The sequence below is a fragment of the Salvelinus sp. IW2-2015 genome, unplaced genomic scaffold, assembly GCF_002910315.2.
Source record: "Salvelinus sp. IW2-2015 unplaced genomic scaffold, ASM291031v2 Un_scaffold2131, whole genome shotgun sequence".
In the NCBI taxonomy this organism is placed as follows: Eukaryota; Metazoa; Chordata; class Actinopteri; order Salmoniformes; family Salmonidae; genus Salvelinus; species Salvelinus sp. IW2-2015.
The window spans coordinates 85,446-90,358 of NW_019943465.1; the positions used below are offsets into that span (position 1 = coordinate 85,446).

At 45.8% G+C, this 4,913-nt stretch overlaps 1 long non-coding RNA gene across 1 annotated transcript; it reads left to right on the plus strand.

The window, feature by feature from the left end:
• Positions 1–3,097: 3,097 nt before the first annotated feature.
• LOC139025007 (uncharacterized) lies at positions 3,098–3,698 on the plus strand. Its single transcript, XR_011476426.1, has 2 exons — positions 3,098–3,136; positions 3,233–3,698. It is a non-coding gene; the product is annotated as an uncharacterized lncRNA (long non-coding RNA).
• The last annotated feature ends 1,215 nt before the right edge of the window (positions 3,699–4,913 follow it).

Consider the following 4,913-nt stretch of genomic DNA (forward strand, 5'->3'; position numbering starts at 1 on the left):
TGCAGGCTTATCTTTATCCTGCCTGGTTAATGACAGACAGCTGTGGTCAAAGCACGTCTCTGGAGCCACTGAGCCGGAGGAGGAGGAGCGTGTGTCAATCCTATAGTAGGACTCAATGCGGCCAGCAGGTCAAACCAACAACTAAATGAACGAGTCACTCAGAAAAACGAGTCCGTAAAAAGGTCGTTCACAAGAAAAAAATCGTTCGCAACTGACTGACACGCAATAGTGATGTGGAGTTATCTAACTCCACAGGGAGTTCACTCTGGAGAGAAACGTTGTCAGGTTATCTAGAACTCCACCAGGGAGTTACTCTGGAGAGAAACGTTGTCAGGTTATCTAGAACTCCACCAGGGAGTTCACTCTGGAGAGAAACGTTGTCAGGTTATCTAGAACTCCACCAGGGGAGTTCACTCTGGAGAGAAACGTTGTCAGGTTATTCAGAATCCACCAGGAGTTCACTCTGGAGAGAAACGTTGTCAGGTTATCTAGAACTCCACCAGGGAGTTCACTCTGGAGAGAAACGTTGTCAGGTTATCTAGAACTCCACCAGGGAGTTCACTCTGGAGAAACGTTGTCAGGTTATCTAGAACTCCACCAGGGAGTTCACTCTGGAGAGAACGTTGTCAGGTTATCTAGAACTCCACAGGGAGTTCACTCTGGAGAGAAACGTTGTCAGGTTATCTAGAACTCCACCAGGGAGTTCACTCTGGAGAGAAACGTTGTCAGGTTATCTAGAACTCCACCAGGGAGTTCCCTGGAGAGAAACGTTGTCAGGTTATCTAGAACTCCACCAGGGAGTTCACTCTGGAGAGAACGTTGTCAGGTTATCCTAGAACTCCACCAGGGAGTTCACTCTGGAGAGAAACGTTGTCAGGTTATCTAGAACTCCACAGGGAGTTCACTCTGGAGAGAAACGTTGTCAGGTTATCTAGAACTCCACAGGGAGTTCACTCTGGAGAGAAACGTTGTCAGGGTTATCTAGAATCCACCAGGGAGTTCACCTGGAGAGAAACGTTGTCAGGTTATCTAGAACTCCACCAGGGAGTTCACCTGGAGAGAAACGTTGTCAGGTTATCTAAAACTCACCAGGGAGTTCACTCTGGAGAGAAACGTTGTCAGGTTATCTAGAACTCCACCAGGGAGTTCACTCTGGAGAGAAACGTTGTCAGTTATCTGAACTCCACCAGGGAGTTCACTCTGGAGAGAAACGTTGTCAGGTTATCTAGAACTCCACCAGGAGTTCACTCTGGAGAGAAACGTTGTCAGGTTATCTAGAACTCCACCAGGGAGTTCACCCTGGAGAAGAAACGTTGTCAGTTTATCTAGAACTCCACCAGGGAGTTCACCCTGGAGAGAAACGTTCAGGTTATCTAGAACTCCACCAGGGAGTTCACCTGAGAGAAAACGTTGTCAGGTTATCTAGAACTCCACCAGGGAGTTCACTCTGGAGAGAAACGTTGTCAGGTTATCTAGAACTCCACCAGGGAGTTCACTCTGGAGAGAAACGTTGTCAGGTTATCTAGAACTCCACCAGGGAGTTCACTCTGGAGAGAAACGTTGTCAGGTTATCTAGAACTCCACCAGGGAGTTCACTCTGGAGAGAAACGTTGTCAGGTTATCTAGAACTCCACCAGGGAGTTCACTCTGGAGAGAAACGTTGTCAGTTTATCTAGAACTCCACCAGGGAGTTACCTGGAGAGAAACGTTATCGGTTATCTAGAACTCCACAGGAGTTCACTCTGGAGAGAAACGTTGTCAGGTTATCTAGAACTCCACCAGGGAGTTCACTCTGGAGAGAAACGTTGTCAGGTTATCTAGAACTCCACCAGGGAGTTCACTCTGGAGAGAAACGTTGTCAGGTTATCTAGAACTCCACCAGGGAGTTCACTCTGGAGAGAAACGTTGTCAGGTTATCTAGAACTCCACCAGGGAGTTCACTCTGGAGAGAAACGTTGTCAGGTTATCTAGAACTCCACCAGGGAGTTCACTCTGGAGAGAAACGTTGTCAGGTTATCTAGAACTCCACCAGGGATTCACCTGGAGAGAAACGTTGTCAGGTTATCTAGAACTCCACCAGGGAGTTCACTCTGGAGAGAAACGTTGTCAGGTTATCTAGAACTCCACCAGGGAGTTCACTCTGGAGAGAAACGTTGTCAGGTTATCTAGAACTCCACCAGGGAGTTCACCTGGAGAGAACGTTGTCAGGTTATCTAGAACTCACACCAGGGAGTTCACTCTGGAGAAAACGTTGTCAGGTTATCTAGAACTCCACCAGGGAGTTCACTCTGGAGAGAAACGTTGTCAGGTTATCTAGAACTCACCAGGAGTTCACTCTGGAGAGAAACGTTGTCAGGTTATCTAGAACTCCACCAGGGAGTCACTCTGGAGAGAAACGTTGTCAGGTTATCTAGAAACTCCACCAGGGTTCACTCTGGAGGAAACGTTGTCAGGTTATCTAGAACTCCACCAGGGAGTTCACTCTGGAGAGAAACGTTGTCAGGTTATCTAGAACTCCACCAGGAGTTCACTCTGGAGAGAAACGTGTCAGGTTATCTAGAACTCCACCAGGAGTTCACTCTGGAGAGGAAAGTTGTCAGTTATCTAGAACTCCACCAGGGAGTTCACTCTGGAGAGAAACGTTGTCAGGTATCTAGAACTCCCAGGGAGTCCACTCGGAAAGAACGTGTCAGTATCTAAACTCCACCAGGAGTTCACTCTGAGAGAAACGTTGTCAGGTTATCTAAAACTCCACCAGGGTCCCACTCTGGAGAGAAACGTTGTCAGGTTATCTAACAGACTCCCAGGAGTTCACTCTGGAGAGAAACGTTGTCAGGATCTATTAAAACTCCACCAGGAGTCCACTCTGGAGAGAAACCGTTCTGCTGCAACTGCTTTAGAAATTGACAGAACTTGTTAGAATATGGTAGAAAGTCAGTTGATTTCATAGAGCAGCAGTCAGTCGTCTTGACCAAGAGTCCCTGTTCATCTACGTAGAAGACAGTGTCCTGAGTCCAACCCGGTATCTAAAACAGTTCTGACGGATTCATCTCACCCTGTTCATCATACATAGCACGCTGTCTAGTGCTTTTACTCTTCAACCCTGTTCATCTATGATAGAAGACAGTGATCCTGAGTGTATTACTCTCATACCCTGTTATTACATAAGAAGACCGTGCCTGAGTAGTATACTCTCACCCTGTTCATCTAAGATAGAAGACAGTGTCCTGAGTGGTATTATCTCTCAACCCGATAGTCTACGATAGAAGACAGTGTCCTGAGTGGTATTATCTCTCAACCCTGTTCATCTTGATAGAGACAGTGTCCTGAGTGGTATTATCTCTCAACCCTGTTCATCTATGGATAGAAGACAGTGTCCTGATGTATTATCTCTCAACCCTGTTCATCTACGATAGAAGACAGTGTCCTGACTGGTATTATCTCTCAACCCTGTTCATATTCTACGATAGAAGACAGTGTCCTGCGTGGTATTATCTCTTCAACCCTGTTCATCTATGATAGAAGACAGTGTCCTGAGTGGTATTATCTCTCAAAAGGACACTGTTTTATGAAGGTTCATTGTTCACTAACTATGTCTGATTTTAACATTGTTATTGAACGACTATTAATCTGTCTTTTCTGTTTGATCAAATCCATTAATAAACTGACAAAGGCACATTGTCGACAAGCAGACTGCACTTGACTTTTAAAGGCCTTTTTTTTGTGCGATGTTTATGGAGATCGCATTCAAGTTAAATGTTGCGGATGTCGGCTAAGGTGATTTACGATCTGCAGTTCAAACAACAACAAAGCGGAAACCCCGCCACTGTTTTGGTAAACAGCTGAGTGATGGGGCTGGAGGAATGTAACCACTCTGACATTAGACTTGTTCAAATTCATAAACGGAGCTTTCAATGCTAGGACCGTCCATGAGATCAGAATTATAGTTTTAACCGCGGCCAAGATTCAAGCCGATCAGGGATTTGGACAATGCAGCATTTTAAAGGTAATTTTCAAATTACAGACATATGTGGCGGGTAAAGTTAGTGCGGTCTCCGCGAACGAGGAAATATTGCCATTAAAAGATGTGATCGGATTGAATCTAGTTCCACGATTTGAGGCTATACAAGGTTGGTTTGCTATTCCGCGGTTGAAATTGTTAGGTCATTTACGATGGAGCTGAAAGCGTTTACCTTTGAATGCAGTTTCCATGAACACGGGAACATTGACTTTTAACATTGCCTTTACATTTCAAATGCGCTGTAGCGCGTCTCTTCAGCTCTACAGATTGAATCTAGCCCTTGGCTTGTTTACAAACGAGTAAAACAACCCTGTATTTTAGGTCCTTCTGTAGTTACACCGTTGAAATAATTAGTCAGTTGGAGCCCATGATGGATTTATACGTTATATTATTCAGGAACAATGTGTCTACACTGTGTACAAAACACTGACAGACTGACCAGCTGAAACATGACAGACTGACCAGGTGAAACATGACGGACTGACCAGGTGAAACAGGACAGACTGACCAGCTGAAACATGACGGACTGACCAGGTGAAACATGACGGACTGACCAGGTGAAACATGACGGACTGACCAGACGGACTGAACAGGTGTAACAGAAACGACTGACCAGGTGAAACATGACAGACTGACCAGCTGAAACCATGACGGGACTGACCGCTGAAACATGACAGACTGACCAGGTGAAACATGACGGACTGACCAGCTGAAACAATGACGGACTGACCAGCTAACATGACGGACAACAGGTGCAGTGAAACATGACGGACTGACCAGGTGAAACATGACGGACTGACCAGGTGAAACAGGACGGACTGACCAGTGAAACAGGACAGACTGACCAGGTGAAACATGACGGGACTGACCAGCTGAAAACATGACAACTGAC